The following is an 18051-nucleotide window of genomic DNA, read 5'->3' on the forward strand; positions in this document are numbered from 1 at the left end:
ATTTTCTCACTCTGCCTCAAGTGTTATGCTGATGATTTGACCTCCTCTCTCTCTCTGCCTCTGAAGTGACTGTGCTGGCAGTGTGAAGCCCCATTGACTTTCCTATTAACCTCTCTCTCTCTTTCTCTTTATTTCTATCAACACCTTCCTCTCTAATGTCCTCGTGTTTTTCTGTCTCTCCCTCTATCGCTCTGTCTCAAGATCTCATTCTCTCTCTTCACCGCTGCGTAGTGTCACTCGCTCTCTGAGCCTCCTCTCCTCTCCTCTCCTCTCCTATATAAATAATTGAATTTAATCTAATTAATATATTTGATAGGTGATGGTAGTGATTTGTTTTCAACTTTTTCTTCCCAAGTGGCCAAAAATCTATTAATCTATTAATGAACGAATAAAGAAATATTTGATCTAGTTAAACATTTAGAGATGTTCCCATGATATTTTTTCCCTTCCCGAGTCCGGTACCTGAACTTGCGTACCTCTCCGATCGGTGTACTGCGCGTGGGCAACTCTCAACAGAGACGACAAAGAAGTGAGAAGGCTCACTCCTTAGCTACTTCCATCATCGTTTTCAGACACAGCGTTCATTTTCTCCCAAAATGATGATGGGCAACGATTTACAGACTGGATGGCGAGTAATGCGTGTTGTTGTTGCTCCTGTGTAGCGTAAATGATAAGATAAAACGATATCGGATCAGTGCATAGACTCGGACACTCGTCCATATGTGATCCAGGATTTTAGGCTGTATCGGTCACATTTTTGCCGCTACCATGGTAATGTCAGACTTTTCCCCACTAACATGTTCAATTTGTTTCTATGAAACTAGCATTTGAGTTTTGTTTTTGTGAAGAACTTTAATGTTCTGGCTGCAGTGTAAGTAATGCTCAGTCTCCACCTTGTGTTGTTCCCAATGGTCAGTTTGTATCAACGTGGTCTTCACAGCGCTAAGAGGCTTCTGACATTTACTGTTACCGTTCTGGTAGTAGAGATCCATGGTTAATAAAGTCTTTTCCAGCCTGGCCGAACGCCAAAAAAAAGTAACACTTCCAAATTCCATGAGAATCCAGGACACGTCACATCCCACCTACAGTCTAAAGACACGGAGCGAGGCGGACTGGGAGCAAAATATTAGAGAAAAAAGGAGCAGGAGGGGGAGAGAGTGTTATGCAATGTGTTATTTCTGGGATTGCAGAGAAAGAAATCGCCTCGCTCATGTGTGAATATGATGCTGGGAGCCTGTCAGCGAGGCGCGTGTGTGCGGTATCTCCCATCCCCGCCCGATTGGTGGACCGGTGGACTTTCAGCTGTTCCTCACGTCAGCCTCTCACTGCTGAATCATATCTCTCTCCTCCACATTCTCCTCCTGCGCCGGCCTTAGTTTGCCCCTCACCTTGGAAAACTTTCTACCTCTCTGTTAACTCTCACTTTTTTTTTTTTCCTACATTGGTGAGTGTGAGACATTTCACCCTTCTGCTTTTGAAACTTCCTGAGGATTTATTGAAGTTTATGTATTCAAACTAATTTCCATAGTTCTGGCCATCATCCATTGGTTATAATGACATTACAATTACAAGTTAAAGAAACATGAGCAGTCAGACAATCATACAGATTTCAAACAAACACCCAATTTAGCCAAGCTTATTTGGAATAATAACTGCACATGACTCCCCAAACTAGCTGTTGTAAACGACAGAATCAAACTTCTGCACAAGTAACATGTTGAATGCAGGACCTTGTAACGGCACCAGAAGTACTAGTCGGTTACATATTGACACAGACTGTCTCACTGTTGCTCTCTGCAAATCTGGTGCCCTGTCATTTCCACACCGCCGCGTTCTCCTGGCCCTCCGCCTGCCTGGGTCCAGCGACTGGATGGCCAGCAGCGCACTGAAGCTAGCTCACTAGCTTGCTAGCCAGACTAAAGCTGGCGACTGAGAATCAACAAAGTGGGCTAACGCTAGCTAGCTCAAGGAATCACACTCGCCCGCTAAGATGCTAATGGTGTCAGCGATACTAAACTCAAACATGACTCTTCTTAGACCAGCTGGTGTTTCATCAAACATTACATCACACACCGGGTTAACGAGGTGCTTTCCTAACCAGACTGCCGGAGCGGACACTTCAGCCATATTTAAAGTACGGCAATATTTGGTTATTAAAACTTCAAATGGCCGTTATAATATATAACTTTAGTTAGTTATATAACTTATATAACTAACTACATTTTTCGGACAATGTTGAACCTTATAGGTAAGAGCATTCTAGTTTCTACACAGTTGTGTTGGTACTTTCCCTCAACTCAAATATCTGAGCACTCTCTCCACCACTGCACACATGCAGAGAAGCCTGCAAGCGAGTCCCAGCAGTCAGCGTGAGTCCACCCTCATATGCCACACTCTTCTCACTGCAACAGAAACCCAGTGCTCCCTTTTGATTAAGGCGATGCACTTGTACTCAGTCTTCTGTTGCCTGCCCGATGCCACTACGGCTGCTGCTGTACATAGAGCATTGCAAAATCCACCTGTAGGCTTGGAGGGGGGAGCAGGTGTTCAGACAGTGGTTTCATTCAAATGGTCACTCCCTGCTTTGTTTCCTTGTGGGGAGTGATGAGGTCGGAGCCTAGACAGCAGTTATCAGCCCTCTAAGTAATCTACAGCCACGTGTAATCTGTCCCATGTGAGCTGACTGAGCTGGTGGAAATGGTTCGACAAAAATAAGACTTGAGCTGTAATAAACCGTAATTGTCCTTTAATTTGGCAGCATGTAATTATTGCAAGGCGGTCTGAGGAAGTCCGTGTTCTGTAAAAATGTACATTTAAGAAGGACGTGGGCCAAAGGAAGTGAAAAAGAAAAAAAAGAAGAGCGGCAGGAGATCAGTCATTGGAGGCTGAAATGCTGGACTTTCTCATGCAGTGCTATTCGACCAAAGTGGACATTATTTGGGCTGAAAAACACAGGTTTGGCCCTGGATGAACAGCAAAACACAGAGCGGCCTCCAAGCACAGTAGTCAGAATCATATAGGAGATGGCCAAGTGGTTATTATAAGATACTTAGAGCGTCCGGCGCCGAGCCACAGAACAAGAGGAATCACTCTACGCTTTGTCTCCTGCTCTGACAGATTTGCGGAGGAGCGGGAAACGGAACTGTCTGTCATTTAAAAGCAGTTACAGTAGTAGTATAGTATATTTTTGGCCACGTCAAATCTGAACTCTGCCCGTGACCTCTGACCTTATATATTGAGACGGAGCTTTTGGAGGATGGATGTTCTATAATTACGTGTTTCTTTTGTTTTATCCCCTGTGCATTCAGATCACGGTTTTTTGGCTCCTTCGGGAATGACAGAATCACTGAGTAGATTTCTAAATGATTCCCTTCACTTAGCTCTGGTGTCCAGGCCGATCATTTGCCTGTCAAAGAACATATTCCAATCGTTTGAGAGAAGCCCAGAGTCAGGGGCCAAACCACCCCAACACACACTTACAGTACCCTCACATTCACGCACACACACACACACACACACACACACACACACTCCTCATGCACGCAGTAATGAGTTTCATGGCTGAGTGATTTATGCATTTAAAAAGTCGTCCTTTAACCGTCCACAGTGAGATAACAGAAAAGACATCAGCTGCCTGACGGACAGGGACGGTGAAATGGCGGCGCTGCAGAAAGGGTCCTTCGCCTCCTCCTCCTCCTCCTCCTCCTCCTCCTCCTCCTCCTCCTCCTCCTCCTCCTCCTCCTCCTCCTCCCAGTCAGCTGTAATTACTTTGCTCGGAGAAACGGGAGAGGAAAAAAAACAACATATTTTTGATTGTATGTGATAGCACTGTAAATGAAGGCGGAGAATGCATCAAAATGTCTCCCTTATTAGTTTTTTGGATCATTAGCGTAGAACCTCAGTCCCGCGACTAGATTAGAAATTAGCAGTGTAACCGCTGAACCACAATATAGGCTCTAATCACTGTTAGACATGCTGGAGGATAAATGACATATATGGTGTCTCTCCCCCCCCCCCCCCCCCCCACTTCCAGCATACTCAGTGATACTGACACATTTTAGCCATTATAGTAATAATAATAACAAATATTGAAGTTTGTACCCACCTTAGTGAAACCTGTGATGAACTTTATTAATGCTACACTTTATAAAACATTTGGCCTTCGTGTCAATTGAGTCCTAAAGTTCTTTGTGGCAGTCGAGTCCTTTTCTAGCTGGCGACCTTGAAAGCATTGACCTGGCCTGGTCTGGTCTGAATGAGTCGTAATGTCCGATGATGGTCTGAACGCTGTTTCAAAAGCTTCTTCCGACACGGCTGGGAACATTTTCTTTTTCTTTTTTGGCATTATACATATTGGACATTTGAAAAGAGAACTTTCCCCTTACCCAAGTTGTCAGAACACCCCAAGAGTTCGATTAGCTTTTATAGACTAAAGATGTGTCCTTTGGGACCGGCTGACTTTTCTCTCTTTTGATTATTTTCTTCATTGTTCTACTGCTGAGTCGTGCTGACGCTGTGAAGCTTTTTCCTTCCTTATGCAGGGTAAGGAAAGCGAGAGAGAAAGAAAGGCAGTATAGCGGAGAACAAAAAGCCCACAGTCCGGGGAGCAGCAGGACAGTCCATGCAGACAGTGACTTAATCAGAAGCAGCTTACGGCAGCACTACTTTGATGTCTGGACTTCTCTGCCGGTCCCCACCGGGCGGGCCCCTGGCTTCGAGCCGCCTCGAGCGTCAGCCCCCGCTTTTCTGCGACACCCTGACGGGCCACTGAGAGCCGCTAACACGGACCCTAGAGAGCCGTGTTCCTTCCATGCAGCCGGCAGCGCTGACAGCCTGCTGAGCTCGTGTCTGATTTGTAACTTCTGGTCGAGTTCCAGATGGTAGGTGTTCAGCTTGTGTGGGAGAACGTCTGCTTTTGCCCCCAGTTGTCACACACGGAGAGGTGCCACGTGAATGACTTCATTCTCAGTGAGATCATGGTCAACATGACTGGTAGCATTCGTCAGCCTTCCCTCTACTTCAGCTTTGTACTCGTTGTTTCTTCCTTACTTCACCCGTAAAGTATTATTTTTAAGCATTATATAGATTTGGGGAGAGGATACATTTCAGCCTGACAATCCAAGATGCATCACAGCTGGCGCTGAAATTATTAATTGATAAACAATCGACAGAAAAATGTAACAATCTGTTAGTAGTCTGGAGCTGCAAAGATTGGTTGAATAACCGATTATTGGATCTATAGAAAATTAAACGGAGACCAATTTGATAATTGAATAATTGTTTAATAATAATAATAATTTTTCAAGCCAAATGTCAGACAGTTCCATCTGTTTGAATGTACGAAATTGATGTTCTTCTTGCTCTTACATTATTAAATGTAAATTGAATATTTGGGGGGTTTGGATTGTTGATTCCACAAATCACTTTTGAGAACATACTCATGTGTATTCTGAACTGTGATTCTGACAATATGTGTACTCACTGTGCTTTGGATTGAGCCGCGCCATCGTCATACCCATCACCCTCGTTGGTATCACAAGAAAGATGGAAGACAAGGGGAAAATTAGTGGATTTACTCCTTTCTCAAGCTGTAGACATGCTGCCAGGCTCAGCCCGCTCAGGTAAACACAATTAGTGGGAACGTAATCCCTCTAAATTAGGTGATTTGCGAAATTGTTCTATGGGGCAAGTGAGAGGAGGGAAGGAATGAGGGGGTAAACCCCAAATGACTGCTATGGAATAAAGAGGTCATACCAGGACACGCAGTGGATTCCTCCATCCTGCGGACGCACTCTGTGACCTTCGCCCGTTCACCACCACAGCCATTTGTCCATACGTCATCCTTTAAGAGCTGGCTATTACCATAATGAGTAGGTGTGCTCCCGACCCGTTTGTGCAAATATTCGGAAGCCCATCGCCTGCCCTGCCTCGGGCCAACAGCGTCCGCTCGTCTCATCCCCATCTTGGGCTGTCTCCAGCGGGGCATTAACCATGAGGAGGGAGATGGTTTCCCACCGTCCCAGCCGCGAGCACTCAGCCAAACCTGGCCTCTCTCTGGCCTGACCTCACGCTCAAGTGGCCGTGCAAAGAATATGTCTTGGAGCAGGAAGAAAAAACAACATCCCCCCCAAAAAAAAAAACCCAAAAAGGGAATATAAATGCATTTAATTACAGCTGCTGTGTCCGTTTTCAACGTGCAGTTGTCGACAGTGTGCTCCACAAAGCTCTGCTTAATGACAAACTGCATTATCCAGCGTGTTACTCATTCACCACCCTCTGTTTTTTTATTTCTATTCTTAATCCTGATTGACAGCTCCCAACTCTGCCAGATATTTCCTCTCACCTTTCCCACCTGACTTCTCGCCTCGAGCTTCTCCATCAAGCTTCAGTTGTGTTTTCTAATTGGTCTCTCCGACTCGGGGAGTTTATTTGTTTTCTGTTCCTGTGCAGAAACCGCAGAAAGGCTAATGTCACAATCTCCCCGCTGCAGAATCTGGAGGGGAGTTTGTTTGTGAAATCAACATTTCTGGCCCTCAATGTTTTCTGTTTTTTTTTTTCCCTCTCTCGTCGTGTTTGTGGTAATTTCACAGTCCAGCAGTCGAGGGAGCGATCTCCAGCTGGGTGGGTAGGATGCTACGGCCTCTGCTCACTTTCCATCATGGGATACCACTTCTGTCAGTCCCGTACCTTTAAATGGTTTATATCTAATGAGAGAGAGGGTACAGGGTAAACTAAACCCAGCCAATGAGGTGAGTTCTGCTCCTACAGCAGCTCTGCCTCTGAGAAATGTTTGCAGTGGTGAAATCGGCTCTTAATGCTGAATATATTATGTTCTATTAATTTCTGGTGGTGGTGAATGTTTATCCCGGCTCTCAAAGTGGGTAATACAACAAATGGTTTTTTTTAAATTATGGGAGGATTTGACTCCCTCTCTCCACCGCTGCTGTGGTTCAGCTCCAGCTTTCCCAAGTCATTACAAAGCTGTCAAAGGTTATGAACTGGTTAGCACCCCTACAAGACAAAAAACATTTGCACATATATAAACATAAATGCACATAAACATCTTTACAATTCATTGAGAAGTCACTCAGGCCTCCCCATGACTCAGCGCCGGGGATGTTCAATTTCATAAACTACCATGTGAAGCACTTTATTCCACTCCAGGAAACTTAATAATCTCGGGAACAGCGCATCGCCCGCTGGCTCAATAGCAGCAGTTCAAACCAGTATTTAGTTCTCATGTCATGACAAAAGCACAATGGCTTATGTTTCCCGCTTATTTCAGCAGAAGAAAGCTGTTGATGAATAGATGATTTTGGCTCTGCTATTTCAGGTTTATAGTATTTGGGTTTTACACAATATTGCTTGTAAAATCTCTCAGGATTCTCACAGCAGCTTTCAATTCTGTTTAGCTGACAGGGCTCGACGTTAACGGTTGGGGCGGGCAAGTAAACTCTGTGTTCAGGGAAATGGAATGCCTCATGCAGTTGTCCGGTAAGTGAAAAATAAATGTGATCTTGTAATCGGCGGATATTCAGTGGAAATATTTGAGCAGGAGATCGGCATCAATGCTTTAGGTGCTGATCCCTGATAATGCTACATTGTGAACAACAAATAGTTTTGTAATGGGCAGGAGGAGAGCTAGTTAACGTTAGCTGTTAGCATCCAGTGGGCAGCACAGTCCTGGTTGGAGCTGGATTCTGCAGTTGTATAGTCATTCATTTGTGCACAGGCCCTTTTCTACATGAACCCATGTAATGATGTAGCCTTAAGATATGCCTGGGCGGAGCCCTGGGTGGAGCCCTACCATTGATAAGGTGATACTGACTTTTCACTGACTTATGTAAACATGAAAGATGGATCAATATTGGCCCCACTTATTGCATTTTTCGGGTCCTACGACTGTTCTTGCCAACAGAACAGCATCCTTCAATGTCCATTTGTCCTGCTGTCGTCTTTTTAATGACATGTAACAGTTTTGTGGTTTGTTAATTAAACACAGTGGAAATGGGCTTATTGGCCCTTTACAGGAAAAGAGAAGGATTTCAGGATCAATAAAGGGTCGATGGACGGATGCATACATTTTTCATGCGGTCGAGGAGGCTTGGTTGTTTGTGTCACCCCATCTTGAACCTCACCTTATTTTCTCTCCTTTTTTAGAGTAACCACACTGTTTATGCCCCCACCGTTTCTCTCCATTCTCCTTAATTAAGTGTGCAGAATAGATATATCACGTGTGTGTCCTTCATTAAGCCACACCGCTCTGCCTCTCAGCTCTGCGCTATTTGTCCTGACAGGTGCTGTGACGTCACTTGTTTGGTTGGAAAAACGGAGCTCGGCAGCCACTGGGCTCCACCAGCACCACTGTACCGTTACATGTAGAGAGGAACCTGTTCCACCGTCTCCCTGCATGTGAAAAGGCTTCGGTCAGAGTCAGTAATGACTTCCTCAGGCCGTGTGGAATCCAAGCCCATACTTAGCGTTATTGATGGCAGATATTATGATACTAATATCTGTGCGCGCATCCGCACATGCGAATGCGTGTCATCTAATTACAGTGGCTGTAGGAAACTGCAGCACCCGACTGTGACATACCAGCAACCGCCGTCACTACTGGAAAACTCTTTCCTGCAGTGCCGCCGCCGTTTCCCCTCCATGAAAGCCTGAAGACAGCGGCAGCCGAGAAGTTAGAGCAGCGAGCGCGCTGCTGGCCCCCGTCCTGTGTTTCCGCTCCGGGGGCCCGGTCTTGGCGGCGCTAACCCGTTTCATGCTTTCTCTGAGGGTTTTTAGGAAACCAAAGAGGCAGATGGAGATCAATGCGTTATCTGACAGCATCTCAAAGATTTACAGCAACGGGTTGCGATTGCGCAGAGTGATGCTGAGTGTGTTTGTCATGCCTGAGGCAGGGCTGCTTTCAGTCTCATTGAGTTGTCAAGTCTGGAGCCAGTGCAGTGGTCAAATTAAACCTGAGGACGTGGTTTGTTCTTTTTTTCGACTCAAGATGAACTAGCTCATCAGCCGGGCTCGTTTTCTATATGGCTGCAAAGTGATCTGCTAATAGAGCACTCCTGACCTGGCCCTGGTCCGCTGGTGTTGAGATAGCACGTGCATTTGGTCTGTGGAGAGAATGGAAGAGTGATTTGTTCCCTCAGGTTGGCCCTACAGCCGCATCAATCACTCTGCAAGTGAGCAACACTTTTTTTTTTTATCTGCCCAACTGCTGCAGTGCTGTTTCCACTGCCGAGTTTACTGGCATGGCAATAAAAACACGTGTAACATTTATTACTGCACCTAAACTTGAAGAACTCTGTAAGAATATTAGTTATTACATAAAAAACAACTGCCGGCAGCTATTGCTATGTTATTATAATTTGTTTCATCTTTTTTAGGAGGGGGTGATCATTCGCTTGTTTTGTCATGTTCATGAGTGAAGCTCCGGGGTTTGGTTTCGTGCTTAGGTTGTTAAGGTCCTGAGCCAAACATCAGGCAATACTTCATTCCAGGGGGCAAACTTTAGTTCTTAGGAGTGAAGCAAATGTGGAAGTGTCTTAAACTTGAATTTTCTCTACTTGCCAGCATGGATGGACTCATCTACAAAATGAAGTCTGGTTGTATAGAAGTCTATGAGAAAATGACTCTACTTCTCTCTTGATTTATTACCTCAGTAAACATTGTAAACATGAGTTCATGGTCTCAATCTCTAGTTTCAAGTTTTCTTTAATACAGCATGATGTTCATTTAGTAAATTATGGTCCATTTAGAGTCAAACAGACCATAAAGCAGGATGTGCTTTAGGGCGGGCTAATTGTGATTGACAGGTCGCTACTGCTACCACAGCAATAAACAGCTTCTGTACGTCACTCCTCCACCATCCAAATATGGTCACTTCTTTTCACTGGTTGCAAAAACCATCTTGCTTGCAAAGAGCCAAGATGGCGACGGCCAAAACGGCAAACTCAAGGTTTCAAAACTGCAGTCAAAAGAAATATGACTTTCTCTTCTGCAGGTGCTAGTAGGTGGACTTTGTGGATGCACAAGCTAGCTGTCTCCCTCTGTCTTTGTGCTAAGCTAAGCTAACAGGCTGCTGGCTGCAGCTTCATGTTGAAACTATACGAGTGTCTTCACATCGAACTGTTGGCGAGGAACCAAAGAAGAGTAATCCTCAAAAACGTCAAACTATTCTTTTTAACTAACATTCACCCCTCGCCTCCCCACCTCTCCATCCAATCACCGAGAAAATAACTTGGATGGAAATGGCATTTTGGAACATTTTGATAATAATTAGTTTGTGACAAAGTTGAGTCGACTCTCCTGTGCTGTTTCTCCTGCTCTCCCTGCAGAATTGCTTGAGTTCAAGAGACAGCCAGTTGCATTATGCAGCCGCCAACCCAGCAGCCCGTTAGCCTTTGCCATTTTCACAGCGAAGCGACATTTCATTTCAAGCAAAGTCACGGCTCAGTGTTATGGTTCACTGGCAGGAGTCTGCAATATGTTATAACACTGCTCACAATCCTGCAGCAAGTGTAAAGTCTGGCCACCTCGCTCCAGGGCACACACACACACACACATCCGCACACTCTCCTCAGACTGGCAGTCGGTCCAAACACAGCGCTAGGAGGGGTAGGGGGCCATAGATCGGACTCCTCCAGGCCTTTTATAGCCCTGTGCCCACGCGCCAGTGCCCACCCACTGACGATGAAGTGTCAGAGCGGGTAGCATCACACACCCAGTCCCGTCAGGCCCAGAGAGCCAGATTAACTCCCCTGACCAGACTGTTTGGGACTTGGCAGCCTGTGGCAGTCTGCCTGGGCACAGAGCGGGGAGTAGAAGACCGTAATTGGACAATGCGCATGTGGTGGCGCGGGGTGGGGGGGTTACTGACTGGATGGCTGGCCTGTTGGCCTCTCCCAGCCCTCGTTTGGTTTTCATCAGAGTGATTTGAGCAAGAGAAATGGGCTCTCAGCTCTTAGCCACATGTTCAGCGCTTTAATGAAGTCTGCATGCAGCCACAGAGAGGCCCACAGCCTCATCCTCACTGCACTGCACCAGCACAGTGACCAGTTAAAGTGATTTGCGAGTGTGCTCTCTTGCTCTTTTACGTCTATCTGACAAAGAAATGTAGATAAGAGGGGAAAATGCTGGTCTTCACATCTACTTAGGAGGGTCAATGCGAGGTAAAGATATCAGTGACTTATTGCTGCTGTCAGTTAGATGATCAACAGACATTGGAAACTGTTACATGTGGCGGTGATCTACCAATAACCACCATTGACTCTGGCAAGCTGCGGTTTGCTTGAGCAAATCCTTCCTTTCATCCTGGCTTTGCCTGATCAGAAGGAGGAATTTGAATGAAAAGCTTGCTAACTATAAAGTGGCCCAGAAGAGCCCACAGTTGTAGAGGCGACATAACTCACAGTAAAATGTGCGAGGTGGAAATGTGATAAAGGTGACGGGAAACGGACTAACCGCTGACTGTTCTTGCCAATCACAACCTGAGATGGGCTGCGAGCCAGCCGCCTGCGCCCTCAGATACGCCCTCCCCGCAAAAGAACTCTTTAACTCCCGGAATCATCAAAGTCTAAGCGCTGCGAGAGCCAAACCGACAGATCTGCACATGGAGATTTCTGTTTGTCTGGAGGCAAGGAGCCAACGAAGGGAAGTCGAAAGGAATTAGACGTTTTTTGGCAGCCCCGCAACCTCGCTCTTTCCTCTTTGATTTGATTTACTTCCACTGCTGCGAGACGAAAATAAATTCTGTGTTACGCTGGGATATGATTTCAAAGTCAATTTAGCCCTTTAATCACATCACAGTACCAGTAACTGCACTGCCAGTGACCTTTACAGGGAAGTGGCCACCGGGTCTGTGTAAAGGAAAAGTGTCGATTCTGACTCTTGCCAGTGGTTATCCACAGTAGCGTTTGGGACCCGGAGTGTTAGGACATTGTAGCTCCAGCTGCTAAATCATGAGTTCCCCCACTGCTAGATCACTTTGACTAGATGGCTTCTGGTCTTAGCATCTGATTGGTCGATGACTCATCCAGAGGAATGCTTGGCGGCTGTAGCCATGCCTGTTGTTCTGTATAGGTGGCCCAGTGCTTTCTCTTGTTCCTCGAGAAATGTCGTCAGATCTATTACATGCCAGATGGACCTATATGACCTCTCACTCTCAGGCATTGTTACCATAACATAACACCACTGATTGGTCAGAGAGAATCGTCACTTGACGGGACGTCCTGCACATCTTCCAAACCGCCATTTTTAAAAAGCCAAGCTATTCAACCTCAGCGCCGCTGAGTAGTGGGTCAGCTGAGAATCCCTCCTACAATGTGGGGGGGGGGGGGGGGGGGGGGGGGGGGGGGCTGTCTGCAGTTGCAAATTAATTGGAGAGAACGACCTGGTCCCAAAAGTGAGTTGAGTAGAGCTGAGGGGTACCATGCATTAATGTCATGCCCTACCTACTGCAACCACAGTTGGTTTAATGCTCGACCTTGTCAACTGCAGTAAATGTGTCAAAACACCAGATTCTGAGAGAAACAGGGCCTCAAACCTGGTTGGAAACCTGTCTATTTAGCACGCCAACTTAACATGATAGAATGACATATATCCTTCTGATACAAATGTAGTGTTGGCCAATATATCCTGAAATATATTATTTAGTAGTTTAATCACATTTGAGTCTGACACCACTAATGCTTAGTGACCTGGATTCCTCTTTACAGAGGCTCATAAGGTGCATGCATGGGCCTGTTTCTTTCGCTGTGATTTTGCACCTGACAGGAACCTAATTAATCTGCAGCGGTGATGAGTGAAATGAACGTTTCCTGTCTGCAGACTGGGCAACAGCTGACAAGCTTGACAGTAAGTCTGAGAGCTTGTCGACAGCTGCCTATTATTAACAACACGACCAACCCTCATAAAGACCTATAAGAATCCAGATGGTGTGTTGATGTAACAATACATTCATTTGGTTCCACGGTAAAACAAAACGATTAAGTGAAAATGCAGAAATATAACACAAGCAGGTTTGGCTATCATTTGCTTTCCCTATTCAATCCAAGACTCAGCTGCCAGTAAAATCCTCACCTGTTCCACCCCTCTGCAACAGGAGAAACTATGAAGTTCATTTATTCTCCGTCTGCACTAGTCTCTAAGTGCTGCATACCACCAGATAGAGCTGCTCAGAAATGGCTAATCTGAAGGGTTGGCTGGCAGTACTTGGTGTATGTCACGATTGCCGAACTCGACAGAAATACGCTTTAGATTCAGACCGTCTTTAACCCCGATGGTCCACACGCTAAGCATTGTGTCGTATGTATTTGTTAACCTGGTCCAGGAAATCAAAAGACAGTGTGTACGTCTCTGTTTACCTGTAACAGAATCCTGTAATAACCAGGGTTCCGGGGCGACTCGGAGCACCATTAAGCTTTCAGCGGCTGTCATCAAACACCGAGAAGAGCCTCACGTGTAAACACACCGGCTAGTTGCCTTAGATACTCACACACACACACACACAGGAGTAAACACTCTTTACAGAGTATCTGTCTGTATCTCACACACACACAGAGTAGGCTATGCTGGCTTCTCTTTTACTTTGACCTTTTTTTCCCCCTGTTCTTTGTGCTCCGCGCACACTTTACACTGTACGGCCTGCGAGGCTTTGGCGGCCTCTCGCTGATTGATGGAGGCGGCAAGAGGGAAGGAAGATAAGGGGCGAAGAGGAACAGCGGAGATTCAGAGTCGCCGTTGATGCGGAGAAGATTGGCATCAGCGATGATTTCCGCTTATACATGTAATATTAACCGGCTGTCACTACAAACACAAGTCTCAGTTTTTGTCAGCTGCGAGTTCGACGTTCGGGTGTGATGTAGCCTCAACCACAAGCAGCTCAACACGGGCAAAACACGCCCACAGGAAACGGGTACAGAACCCCAAAACGTTGTAACATCATCATTGAAATGCTCATTTTGTGTAAACATTTAGTCGACGAGAGAAAGAGAAGTTAATCCTCTGAAACGGCATTTACTGTAGACCTAATAAGAAGTTATCATATTAACATATTAACGAGGAATGAAGATTCTAGTTGCTCAGCAACTTTGTCAGGAGGGGCCCATGCTTCAGCACGCCTCCAGTCAACAGGATGTACAGCCGACGCATTTGCTTCAGAGAAGAGGAACTCCCGCCGCTGTCTTGTCACGCACACACACACACACACACACACACACACACACACACACACACACACACACACACAGTGTCACGGGTCAACGGTCGTCCTGCTCACGGCGACTCAGCTGTTGAAGCTGGACCTGGATCTTTCAGAGAAGAAACTTCTCGAGTTGTTGCACCCGTAGGTCAGAGCGTACCAATTAGATGACTGTCCTCACTCCCCCCCCCCCCCCCCCCCCCCCCCTCACCGCACCATAAATCAAAACAGAGGAGAGACGCCCGCCAGCTGCGCTTTTTTTCTTCGAAGCTTATGCAACGACCGTGTGTAGTTTACAAGACAGTGAGCATGTACAGCACAGCGCCGCGGGCTGTGTTTAAAGGCATCCTTAACAAGCTGGTGCTGTTGAGTGGACGTTAAACATAATGAGACGTTGTACGGGGAATGCAGGCTGTTATCATGCAATGTTGCGAGCGACTCTTCTGTGCGTACAGTATTTTTTGTATATATATATATACATATGAGAGGCACATGTGCTCAGCATCACCCTCACATCTGGACACGTTGACAGCGAGCCAGCTTCCAGGGGTCCGGCCTCCAACCCTCTTCTTTAATCAGACGGCGCTCTCAGACGGCGTTAAAGCGGCCATTGTGCAAGAGCCTCGGCGCTAATGAGGTTGAGTCAAAGCAAACACCCGGGGCCAGCTACAGATGACACCAATATGTGTTTATCAGATGAGCAAACAACAAGCTCTCCCTGTTTTACAGCCCACGGGGGGGATGGAGGTTAAAAGCTGTGCCTTAACGCACATTCGAAAGTAATGAGGCTTAAGCTGGTTACTCAGGGGATAAAGAGCACTTGTCTGTTGTTTGGCAAGAGCTTATGCGGTTCAAACACACCGCCTTTGTTGGTATTATGAAGGTGTTGACTGTAGTGATAATAAACAAGTTATTTTTCGATGATCATGGGAGCTGATGATGAGTTCCATCAGATCGAATACAAAGCTTTAATTCAATGATGCATTGAGTTGATTTTCTTGTTGCACGTGGGTTTTCATTGTTAAACTTGCTGTCACTATGAGTACAGCATGATACATTTGTCCCCAGTGGAGACGCGATACAGGAGGTGGTGAAATGTCTTCCTGCCGGCTGACGCAGAGTTTCCTGCAGTCTGTCTCCTGCGGAGCTGACTGACCGTGACCTTTTGAGTTGAGTTTGTCTCCATCTTGCCCCCACACGGTGGTTGTTATTTTCAGGTGCACTCGCAGTGAATAAAACATTTCAACCTGAGCCTCCAAATTGGTTTAGTTGCCGTCATATCATGATGCATGTGAGCAGGAACCTTGGAGGAAATAGAGAGCCTGTGGACTTGACGTGTAACTACTGATTCCCACAGGATTGGTACTTGTCTGCGGTGATTGATGTTGTGTTGGGAAGCTCCAGCATTTTGGGGCAGACCCTGTGTATATTGTCACAGATGAATGCGCTTTACCAGCTAACCGTACAATTAATCAGCATTTTCAACTGCAACTCCCTGCAGACTTTTGAAAGAACTTGCAGACAAGAATGTCTCATGTTGGAGACACTATTCACGGTAATATTATGGATGAAGCAATACGTCATTTGGAACATAAATAATTGTGTCTAAGAGAGTCAGAAACCTGGATACTGTTAGAATAGCGTGTAAAGGAAACTGGATAAGCAGGTTTCTTTATTATTAAAAGGATAGTTTGGGTTGGATAGGTGAAACTTATCTATACTCTCCTTAAAGCCACAAGTTATCAATGGTCAGCCTTTCTTTTAGGTGTCTAAAGTACATTTTCCTGCTGCCCCTTCCCGCAGCAGTACATTGCTTTGTTCCCACACTCTTTTGCCATGAGGAGTGAGATTGATTAGTTTAGGGTAAGATAATCAGATAAGCCAACCTGAGGCAGAGTCATGCCTTCGCCCTCATTCTGCCTAATAATCAGCCATGTGCTTCTGTTTGTTTCATGGAGGGCCAACAGGCTGTTTGACAAATGAGCTTTCGTTCAAATGGGACGTTTTTCCAAAAATGTGGGTTTCAGAATGACGGGCCGTCGGAACAATGGCACGGCATTGTGACCATTCCTTTCATTTTGCACAGAACAACAATGTAATTGAAGTAGTTAGTGATATTTATTGTCACTATTAGGTTGCAGAGACAGATTGGATCAATGCCTTTAAAGCAATAATTATGAATTATTTGTGTCATTAGTGCAATAGATGAGCTTTACAGAGAGAAGGAAAGCATCGGCAGAGACAGCGGGAAGAGTAAATGACCTTTCAACCTTCTCAAAACTCCACGACTCAATGGTCCGCTCCTTTTTATTTTCTCCAGCACAGCTCACCCAAACGTCAGGACAATTCCACATTCCCTCTCCTGCTTGTTGTTTTTGAGGGGAAGAGTCCCATTCAGCACTTTATCAACTCCAGCTGTGAAATCAGAGATTCGCCGAGGACACCAGTGTTTCACAAGAGGGGAAACGTCGAGGTATGGGGTGGATGTGGAGAAGGCCGTAGCGAAAAGGAATGCAATGGTTGTAAACGGGAATTGATTGACGCCGGCAGGGCCGCCAGGAATCAAAGTCAGTGGCCTTTGCGATGCGTCAAGTGTAAAAGTGCAGTGTTTTTTACGACGGGGAAGTGAAGAAAGCTCTGACAGTGGAGCCTATAAAGCAATGTATTGCGATGGAGGGCTGAGCTGGGTGTCTAGATTTGACAGAACAAGGAGCAGTCGTCATGATTTGTAAGAGCTGGCTTTGAGGGGTACTGTGCTGCTTCAAACGTCATCCGAAACGGCTTTCTATACGGTAGATCGTCTCTCTGTAATAGAATCACGTCACTGATAAACTGGAGAGCAGTTAGAAGCATCGCACCATGTCGAAGCTGCGGTGAAAATGATGTATTGTCATCGCCTCGTCCCCCCCTTCGTAGAATCGTTTTATCCTTGTGTCATAGAACAGGAATGATGTGTTTTGTTTTTCACTCCTCCAACACAACGGGATGGAAATCCAAACGACTCTCTCGACACTCCCGAACATTCTCGCCGTAATTCTGGATCCAAGCTTCGACCCCAGAAGTGGCGCATTATTTCACTTGTAATACGAGCCGGGGGGACTTTGCTATCAAAGCGAGGAAGACGGCGCGGCAGAAGGGGAAAATATCCAAGTGAAAGGGTGAAGGAGCTAGTTAGTGAGTACCTGAGCTATTGCAGTGGAGAGGGAGAGAGCTGGGAAAAGGTATAAGTGCTGAAATACTACTGAAAGTCAAAAGTAAAGATAGCAAGAACAACATACGTTTACCAATGACTGAGTGCACAAGGAAGTAAGTGGAGGTGGGAATAAGGGAGTGAGCAAATGCAAATGTCAGTCAACGAATAAATAACAGTGAACGTAAAGCTGTATTACTAACACTGGCGGCACACATATAGGTCAAATAGCGATCCAGGCCGGTAATGGTCTTAAAGCAAGAAAAGGGTTCGGGGTTATGTTTAGGGTTCGGGCTAACCCTAAACCTCACATGCATGCTCATCAGGATATATGATTAGATGTTGAGTGATCTTAAAAATCCATACCTTAAGGTTACATTTTTATTATGCTGATTCTCTGACTTGATATTTGCCCGACACAGAAGGTAGAATACCTCAAGCCATTGAAAACATTTCACATGCGCAGACATCTTGAACAGAATACGAACACCTGCGCTGTGAACTACAGCCTGTGTGAAAGGAGAACAGGTTTCCTGTGATGCTCCGGTGTGTTGCGGATGAATGCGTGTTTTTTGCGTGGGTGGTTGAGCGCGGAGAAGCCAAAGGTTGACTGAGGAGCAGGAATCTATCTGTGAATCCTGAACCAGGGAGAAGATGA

Source organism: Pholis gunnellus (assembly GCF_910591455.1).
Source record: "Pholis gunnellus genome assembly, chromosome: 22".
Lineage (NCBI taxonomy): Eukaryota > Metazoa > Chordata > Actinopteri > Perciformes > Pholidae > Pholis > Pholis gunnellus.